This window comes from Pan paniscus, chromosome 19 (assembly GCF_029289425.2).
Source record: "Pan paniscus chromosome 19, NHGRI_mPanPan1-v2.0_pri, whole genome shotgun sequence".
In the NCBI taxonomy this organism is placed as follows: Eukaryota; Metazoa; Chordata; class Mammalia; order Primates; family Hominidae; genus Pan; species Pan paniscus.
Window position 1 is genome coordinate 6,519,925 of NC_073268.2, and position 12,181 is coordinate 6,532,105.

Consider the following 12,181-nt stretch of genomic DNA (forward strand, 5'->3'; position numbering starts at 1 on the left):
GGAAATATCTACACTGCCATCTGTATAAATATGTAAATATCTACACAGCCATCTCTATAAACATGGAAATATCTACACCGCTATCTGTATAAACATGGAAACAGACACACAGATATCTGTATAAACATGGAAATATATACACTGCTAAATCTATAAACATGGAAATATCTCCACCGCTATCTGTATAAACATGGAAATATCTCCACCGTTATCTGTAAACATTGAAATATCTCCAACGCTATCTGTATAAACATGGAAAAAGCCACACAGCTATCTGTATAAACATGGAAATATCTACACCACTATCTCTATAAACATGGAAATATCTCCACCGCTATCTGTATAAACATGGAAATAGCCAGACCGCTATCTGTATAAACATGGAAATATCTACAACGCCATCTGTAAAAACATGGAAACATCTACACAGTCATCTGTATAAACCTGGAAATATTTACACCACTATCTGTATAAACATGAAAATATCTACACTGCCATGTGTATAAACATGTAAATATCTACACAGCCATCTCTATAAACATGGAAATATCTCCACCGCTATCTGTCTAAACATGGAAATAGCCACACCGCTATCTGTATAAACATGGAAATATCTACACCGCCATCTGTAAAAACATGGAAATATCTACACAGTCATCTGTATAAATATGGAAATATCCACAACTCCATCTGTATAAACATGGAAATATCTACACTGCCATCTGTATACGCATGGAAATATCTACACAGCCATCTGTATAAACATGGAAATATCTACACCGCTATCTCTATAAACATGGAAATACCTACACCGAAATCTGTATAAACATGGAAATATCTACACCATTATCTGTCTAAACATGGAAATATCTACACTGCCATCTGTATATATATGTAAATATCTACACAGCCATCTCTATAGACATGGAAATATCTACACCGCTATCTGTATAAACATGGAAATAGCCACAAAGCTATCTGTATAAACATGGAAATATATACACTGCTATCTCTATAAACATGGAAATATCTCCACCGCTATCTGTATAAACATGGAAATATCTCCAACGCTATCTGTATAAACATGGAAATATCTCCAACGCTATCTGTATAAACATGGAAATAGCCACATAGCTATCTGTATAAACATGGAAATGTCTACACCGCTATCTCTATATACATGGAAATATCTCCATCGCTATCTGTATAAACATCGTAATATCTCCACCGCTATCTGTATAAACATGGAAATAGTGACACCGTTATCTGTATAAATATGGAAATATCTACACCGCTATGTCTATAACCATGGAAATGTCTACACCGCTATCTGTATAAACATGGAAATATCTACATGGCTGTCTCTATAAACATGGAAATATCTTCACCGCCATCTGTATAATCCTGGAAATATCTACACCACTATCTGTATAAACATGAAAATATCTACACTGCCATCTGTATAAACATGTAAATATCTACACAGCCATCTCTATAAACATGGAAATATCTACACCGCTATCTGTATAAACATGGAAATAGCCACACCGCTATCTGAATAAACATGGAAATATCTACACCGCCATCTGTAAAAACATGGAAATATCTACACAGACATCTCTATAAACATGGAAATATCTACATCTCCATCTGTATAAACATGGAAATATCTACACTGCCATCTGTATACACATGGAATTATCCACACTGCCATCTGTATAAACATGGAAATATCTACACTGCCATCTGTATAAATATGTAAATGTCTACACAGCCATCTCTATAAACATGGAATTATCTTTACCGCTATCTGTATAAACATGGAAATAGCCACACAGCTATCTGTATAAACATGGAAATATCTACACCGCTATCTCTATAAACATGGAAATATCTCCACCGCTATATGTATAAACATGGAAATATCTCCACCGCTATCTGTATAAACATGGAAATCTCTACACCGCTATCTGTATAAACACGGAAATAGGGAACACCGCTATCTGTATAAATATGGAAATATCTACACCGCTATCTCTATAAACATGGAAATGTCTACACCACTATCTGTATAAACATGGAAATATCTACATGGCTATCTCTATAAACATGGAAATATCTACACCGCCATGTGGATAAACATGGAAATACCTACACAGTCATCTGTATAAACCTGGAAATATCTACACCACTATCTGTATAAACATGGAAATATCTACACTGCTATCTGAATAAACATGTAAATATCAACACAGCCATCTCTATAAAAATGGTAATATCTACAACGCTATCTGTATAAAGATGGAAATAGCCACACCGCTATCTGTATAAACATGGAAATGTCTACACCGCCATCTGTATATACATGGAAATAACTACAAAGTCATCTGTAAAATCATGGAAATATCTACACTACTGTCTGTACAAACATGGAAATATCTACACTGCCATCTGTATAAACCTGGTAATATCTACACAGCCATCTCTATAAACATGGAAATATCTACACTGCTATCTGTATAAATATGGAAATAGCCACACCGCTATCTGTATAAACCTGGAAATATCTGCACCGCCATCTGCATAAACATGGACAAATCAACACCGCCATCTGTATAAACATGGAAATATCTCCAAAGCTATGTGTATAAACATGGAAATTGCCACACAGCTATCTGTATACACTTGGAAATATCTACACCGGTATCTCTATAAACATGGAAATATCTCCACCGGTATCTGTATAAACATGGAAATATCTCCACCTCTATCTCTATAAACATGAAAATAGTGACACCGCTATCTGTGTAAATATGGAAATATCTACACCGCTATCTCTATAAATATGGAAATGTCTACACCGCTATCTGTATAAACATGGAAATATCTACATGGCTGTCTCTATAAACATGGAAATATCTTCACCACCATCTGTATAATCCTGGGAATATCTACACCACTATCTGTATAAACATGAAAATATCTACACTGCCATCTGTATAAACATGTAAATATCGACACAGCCATCTCTATAAACATGGAAATATCTACATCTCCATCTGTTTAAACATGGAAATATCTACACTGCCATCTGTATACACATGGAAATATCCACACAGCCATCTGTATAAACATGGAAATATCTTTACCGCTCTCTGTATAAACATGGAAATAGCCACACCACTATCTGTATAAACATGGAAATATCTACACCGCTATCTCTATAAACATGGAAATATCTCCACCGCTATCTGTATAAACATGGAAATATCTCAACCGCTATCTGTATAAACATGGAAATATCTGCACCGCTATCTGTATAAACATGGAAATAGTGAACACCGCTATCTGTATAAGTATGGAAATATCTACACTGCTATCTCTATAAACATGGAAATGTCTACACCACTATATGTATAAACATGGAAATATCTACATGGCTATCTCTATAAACATGGAAATATCTACACCGCCATCTGTATAAACATGGAATTACCTACACAGTCGTCTGTATAAACCTGGAAATATCTACACCACTATCTGTATAAACATGGAAATATCTACACTTCCATCTGTATAAACATGAAAATATCTACACAGCCATCTCTATAAAAATGGTAATATCTACAACGCTATCTGTATAAACATGGAAATAGCCACACCGCTATCTGTATGGACATGGAAATGTCTACACCGCCATCTGTATATATATGGAAATAACTACACAGTCATCTGTATAAACATGGAAATATCTACACCACTGTCTGTACAAACATGGAGATATCTACACAGCCATCTGTATAAACATGGGAATATCTACACAGCCATCTCTATAAACATGGAAATATCTACACAGTCATCTGTATAAACCTGGAAATATCAACTCCAGTATCTGTATAAACATGGAAATATCTACACTGCCATCTGTATAAACATGTAAATATCTACTCATCCATCTCTATAAAAATGGAAATATCTACACCGCTGTCTGTATAAACATGGAAATACCTACACCGCCATCTGTAAAAAAATGGAAATAACTACACAGTCATCTGTATAAATATGGAAATATGTACACCGCTATCTGTATAAACATAGAAATATCTGCACCGCCATCTGCATAAACATGGACATACCTACACCAACATCTGTATAAACATGGAAATATCTCCAAAGCTATCTGTATAAACATGGAAATAGCCACACAGCTATCAGTATAAACATGGAAATATCTACACCGCTATCTCTATAAACATGGAAATATCTCCACCGCTATCTGTATAAACATGGAAATAACTCCACCTCTATATGTATAAACATGGAAATAGTGACACCGCTATCTGTATAAATTTGGAAATATCTACACCGCTATCTCTATAAACATGGAAATGTTTACACCGCTATCTGTATAAACATGGAGATATCTACATGGCTGTCTCTATAAACATGGAAATACCTTCACCGCCATCTGTATAAACATGGAAATAACTACACAGTCATCTGTATAAACCTGGAAATATCTACACCACTATGTGTATAAACATGAAAATATCTACACTGCCATCTGTATAAACATGAAAATATCTACACAGCCATGTCTATAAACATAGAAATATCTACACCGCTATCTGTATAAACATGGGAATAGCCACACCGCTATCTGTATAAACACGGAAATACCTACACTGTCATCTGTAAAAACATGGAAATATCTACAAAGTCAGCTGTATAAACGTGGAAATATCTACACCTCCATCTGCATAAACATGGAAATATCTACACTGCCATCTGTATGCACATGGAAATATCTACACAGCCATCTGTATAAACATGGAAATATCTACACCGCTATCTCTATAAACCTGGAAAAACCTACACCGCAATCTGTAAACACATGGAAATATCTACACCATTATGTGTCTAAACATGGAAATATCTACACTGCCATCTGTATAAATATGTAAATATCTACACAGCCATCTCTATAAACATGGAAATATCTACACCGCTATCTGTATAAACATGGAAACAGACACACAGATATCTGTTTAAACATGGAAATATATACACTGCTAAATCTATAAACATGGAAATATCTCCACCGCTATCTGTATAAACATGGAAATATCTCCACCGTTATCTGTAAACATTGAAATATCTCCAACGCTATCTGTATAAACATGGAAAAAGCCACACAGCTATCTGTATAAACATGGAAATATCTACACCACTATCTCTATAAACATGGAAATATCTCCACCGCTATCTGTATAAACATGGAAATAGCCAGACCGCTATCTGTATAAACATGGAAATATCTACAACGCCATCTGTAAAAACATGGAAACATCTACACAGTCATCTGTATAAACCTGGAAATATTTACACCACTATCTGTATAAACATGAAAATATCTACACTGCCATGTGTATAAACATGTAAATATCTACACAGCCATCTCTATAAACATGGAAATATCTACACTGCTATCAGTATAAACATGGAAATAGCCACACCACTATCTGTATAAACATGGAAATATCTACACCGCCATCTGTAAAAACATGGAAATATCTACACAATCATCTGTATAAACATGGAAATATCTACATCTCCATCTTTATAAACATGGAAATATCTACACTGCCATCTGTATACACTTGGAAATATCTACGCAGCCATCTGTATAAACATGGAAATATCTACACCGCTATCTCTATAAACATGGAAATACCTACACCACAATCTGTATAAACATGGAAATATCTACACCATTATCTGTCTAAACATGGAAATATCTACACCGCCTCTGTATAAATATGTAAACATCTACACAGCCATCACTATAACCATGGAAATATCTACACCGCTATCTGTATAAACATGGAAATAGACACACAGCTATCTATCTGTATAAAAATGGTAATATATACACTGCTATCTCTATAAACATGGAAATATCTCCACCGCTATCTGTATAAACATGGAAATATATCCACCGCTATCTGTATAAACATGGAAATAACTCCAACGCTATCTGTATAAACATGTAAATAGCCACACAGCTATCTGTATAAACATGGAAATATCTACACCGCTATCTCTATAAACATGGAAATATCTCCACCGCTATCTGTATAAACATGGAAATATCTCCACCGCTATCTGTAAAAACATGGAAATATCTCCACCGCTATCTGTATAAACATGGAAATATCTCCAACGCTATCAGTATAAACATGGAAGTAGCCACACAGCTATCTGTATAAACATGGAAATATCTACACCGCTATCTCTATAAACATGGAAATGTCTACACCGCTATCTGTATAAACATGGACATATCTACATGGCTGTCTCTATTAACATGGAAATATCTTCACCGCCATCTGTATAAACATGGAAATAACTACACAGTCATCTGTATAAACCTGGAAATACCTACACCACTATCTATATAAACATGGAAGTAACTACAGTGCCATCTGTATACACATATAAATATCTACACAGCCATCTCTATAATCATGGAAATATCTGCACTGCTATCTGTATAAACACGGAAATAGCCAAACCGCTATCTGTATAAACATGGAAATGTCTACACCGCCATCTGTATAAACATGGAAATACCTACACAGTCATCTGTATAAACATGGAAATATCTACACCACTGTCTGTACAAACATGGAAATATCTACACTGCCATCTGTATAAACATGGAAATATCTACACAGCCATCTCTATAAACATGGAAATAACTACACTGCTATCTGTATAAACATGGAAATAGCCACACCGCTATCTGTATAAACATGGAAATATCTACACCGACATGTGTAAAAATATGAAAATATCTACACAGTCATCTGTATAAACATGGAAATACCTCCACCGCTATCTGCATAAACATGGAAATATCTACACCGCCATCTGTATAAAAATGGAAATAACTACACAGTCATCTGTATAAATATGGAAATAAGTACACCGCTATCTGTATAAACATGGAAATATCTGCACCGCCTTCTGCATAAACATGGAAGAATCTACACCGCCATCTCTATAAACTTGGAAATAACTCCAACGCTATCTGTATAAACATGGACATAGCCACACAGCTATCTGTATAAACATGGAAATATCTACACCGCTATCTCTATAAACATGAAAATACCTATACCTCAATCTGTATAAACATGGAAATATCTACACCATTATCTGTCTAAACATGGAAATATCTTCACTGCCCTCTGTATAAATATGTAAATATCTACACAGCCATCTCTATAAACATGGAAATATCTACACCGCTATCTGTATAAACATGGAAATAGCCACACAGCTATCTGTATAAACATGGAAATATCAACACCGCTATCTCTATAAACATGTAAATATCTCCATCGCTATCTGTATAAACATGGAAATATCTCCACCGCTATCTGTATAAACATGGAAATATCTCCACCGCTATCAGTACAAACATGGAAATAGTGACACCGCTATCTGTATACATATGGAAATATCTACACCGCTATCTCTATAAACATGGAAATGTCTACACCGATATCTGTATAAACATGGAAATATCTACATCGCTATCTCAATAAACATGGAATTATCTACCCCGCCATCTGTATAAACATGGAAATACCTACACTTTCATCTGTATAAACCTGGAAATAGCTACACCACTATCTGAATAAACATGGAAATATCTACACTGCCATCAGTATAAACATGTAAATATCTACACAGCCATCTCTATAAACATGGAAATATCTACACCGCTATCTGTATAAACATGGAAATACCCACACCGCTATCTGTATAAACATGGAAATATCTACACCGACATGTGTAAAAATATGAAAATATCTACACAGTAATCTGTATAAACATGGAAATATCTTCACCGCTATCTGTAAAAACATGGAAATATCTTCACCGCCATCTGTATAAAAATGGAAATAACTACACAGTCATCTGTATAAATATGGAAATATGTACACCGCAATCTGTATAAACATGGAAATATCTGCACCCTCATCTGCATAAACATGGAAATATCTACACCGCCATCTGTATAAACATGGAAATACCTCCAAAGCTGTCTGTAAAAACTTGGAAATAGCCACACAGCTATCTCTATAAACATGGAAATATCCACACCGCTATTTCTATTAACATGGAAATATCTCCACCGCTATCTGTATAAACATGGAAATATCTCCACCGCTATCTGTATAAACATGGAAATAATCACACCGCTATCTGTATAAATATGGAAGTATCTACACCGCTATCTCTATAAACATGGAAGTGTCTACACCGCTATCTGTATAAACATGGAAATATCTACATGGCTGTCTCTATAAACATGGAAATACCTTCACCGCCATCTGTATAAACATGGAAATAACTACACAGTCATCTGTATAAACCTGGAAATATCTACACCACTATCTGTATAAACATGAATATATATACACTGCCATCTGTATAAACATGAAAATATCTACACAGCCATTTCTATAAACATGGAAATATCTACACCGCTATCTGTATAAACATAGGAATAGCCACACCGCTATCTGTATAAACATGGAAATACCTACACCGCCATCTGTAAAAACATGGAAATATCTACACAGTCATCTGTATAAACATGGAAATATCTACACCTCCATCTTTATAAACATGGAAATATCTACACGGCCATCTGTATGCACATGGAAATATCTACACAGCCATCTGTATAAACATGGAAATATCTACACCGCTATCTCTGTAAACATGGAAATACCTACACCGGAATCTGTATACACATGGAAATATCTACACCATTATCTGTCTAAACATGGAAATATCTACACTGGCATCTGTATAAATATGTAGATATCTACACAGCCATCTCTATAAACATGGAAATATCTACACCGCTATCTGTATAAACATGGAAATAGCCACACAGATATCTGTATAAACATGGAAATATATACACTGCTATCTCTATAAACATGGAAATATCTCCACAGCTATCTGTATAAACATGGAAATATCTCCACCGTTATCTGTATAAACATGGAAATATCTCCACCGCTATCTGTATAAACATGGAAATAGCCAAACCGCTATCTGTATAAACATGGAAATATCTCCAACGCTATCTGTATAAACATGGAAATAGCCACACAACTATCTGTATAAACATGGAAATATCTACACCGCTATCTCTATAAACACGGAAATATCTCCACCGTTATCTGTATAAACATGGAAATCTCTACACCGCTATCTCTATAAACAGGGAAATACCTACACCGCAATCTGTATAAACATGGAACTATCTACACCATTATCTGTCTAAACATGGAAATATCTACACCGCCATCTGTATAAATATGTAAATATCTACACAGCCATCTCTATAAACATGGAAATATCTACACCACTATCTGTATAAACAGGGAAATAGCCACACAGCTATCTGTATAAAAATGGAAATATATACACTGCTATCTCTATAAACATGGAAATATCTCCACCGCTATCTGTATAAACATGGAAATATCTCCACCGCTATCTGTATAAACATGGAAATATCTCCAACGCTATCTGTATAAACATGGAAATAGCCACACAGCTATCTGTATAAACATGGAAATATCTACACCGCTATCTCTATAAACATGGAAATATCTCCACCGCTATCTGTATAAACATGGAAATATCTCCACCGCTATCTGTAAAAACATGGAAATATCTCCACCGCTATCTGTATAAACATGGAAATATCTCCAACGCTATCTGTATAAACATGGAAATAGCCACACAGCTATCTGTATAAACATGGAAATATCTACACCGCTATCTCTATAAACATGGAAATGTCTACACCGCTATCTGTATAAACATGGACATATCTACATGGCTGTCTCTATTAACATGGAAATATCTTCACCGCCATCTGTATAAACATGGAAATAACTACACAGTCATCTGTATAAACCTGGAAATATCTACACCACTATCTATATAAACATGGAAGTAACTACAGTGCCATCTGTATAAACATGTAAATATCTACACAGCCATCTCTATAATCAGGGAAATATCTGCACTGCTATCTGTATAAACACGGATGTAGCCACACCGCTGTCTGTATAAACATGGAAATGTCTACACTGCCATCTGTATAAACATGGAAATACCTACACAGTCATCTGTATAAACATGGAAATATCTACACCACTGTCTGTACAAACATGGAAATATCTACACTGCCATCTGTATAAACATGGAAATATCTACACAGCCATCTCTATAAACATGGAAATAACTACACTGCTATCTGTATAAACATGGAAATAGCCACACCGCTATCTGTATAAACATGGAAATATCTACACCGACATGTGTAAAAATATGAAAATATCTACACAGTCATCTGTATAAACATGGAAATACCTCCACCGCTATCTGCATAAACATGGAAATATCTACACCGCCATCTGTATAAAAATGGAAATAACTACACAGTCATCTGTATAAATATGGAAATATGTACACCGCTATCTGTATAAACATGGAAATATCTGCACCGCCTTCTGCATAAACATGGAAGAATCTACACCGCCATCTCTATAAACTTGGAAATAACTCCAACGCTATCTGTATAAACATGGACATAGCCACACAGCTATCTGTATAAACATGGAAATATCTACACCGCTATCTCTATAAACATGGAAATACCTATACCTCAATCTGTATAAACATGGAAATATCTACACCATTATCTGTCTAAACATGGAAATATCTACACTGCTCTCTGTATAAATATGTAAATATCTACACAGCCATCTCTATAAACATGGAAATATCTACACCGCTATCTGTATAAACATGGAAATAGCCACACAGCTATCTGTATAAACATGGAAATATCAACACCGCTATCTCTATAAACATGGAAATATCTCCATCGCTATCTGTATAAACATGGAAATATCTCCACCGCTATCTGTATAAACATGGATATATCTCCACCGCTATCAGTATAAACATGGAAATAGTGACACCGCTATCTGTATACATATGCAAATATCTACACCGCTATCTCTATAAACATGGAAAGTCTACACCGCTACCTGTATAAACATGGAAATATCTACATCGCTATCTCAATAAACATGGAAATATCTACCCCGCCATCTGTATAAACATGGAAATACCTACACATTCATCTGTATAAACCTGGAAATAGCTACACCACTATCTGTATAAACATGGAAATATCTACACTGCCATCAGTATAAACATGTAAATATCTACACAGCCATCTCTATAAACATGGAAATATCTACACCGCTATCTGTATAAACATGGAAATAGCCACACCGCTATCTGTATAAACATGGAAATATCTACACCGCGATCTCTCTAAACATGGAAATACCTACACAGTAATCTGTATAAACATGGAAATATCTACACCACTGTCTGTACAAACATGGAAATATCTACACTGCCATCTGTATAAACATGGAAATATCTACACAGCCATCTCTATAAACATGGAAATATCTACACTGCTATATGTATAAACTTGGAAATAGCCACACCGCTATCTGTATAAACATGGAAATATCTACACCGACATGAGTAAAAATATGAAAATATCTACACAGTCATCTGTATAAACATGGAAATATCTTCACCGCTATCTGTATAAACACGGAAATATCTTCACCGCCATCTGTATAAAAATGGAAATAACTACACAGTCATCTCTATAAATGTGGAAATATGTACACCGCTATCTGTATAAACATGGAAATATCTGCACCGCCATCTGCATAAACATGGAAATATCTACACCACCATCTGTATAAACATGGAAATATCTCCAAAGCTATCTGTAAAAATTTGGAAATAGCCACACAGCTATCTGTATAAACATGGAAATATCTACACCGCTATCTCTATTAACATGGAAATAACTCCACCGCTATCTGTATAAACATGGAAATAATCACACCGCTATCTGTATAAATATGGAAGTATCTACACCGCTATCTCTATAAACATGGAAGTGTCTACACCGCTATCTGTATAAACATGGAAATATCTTCATGGCTGTCTCTATAAACATGGAAATACCTTCACCGCCATC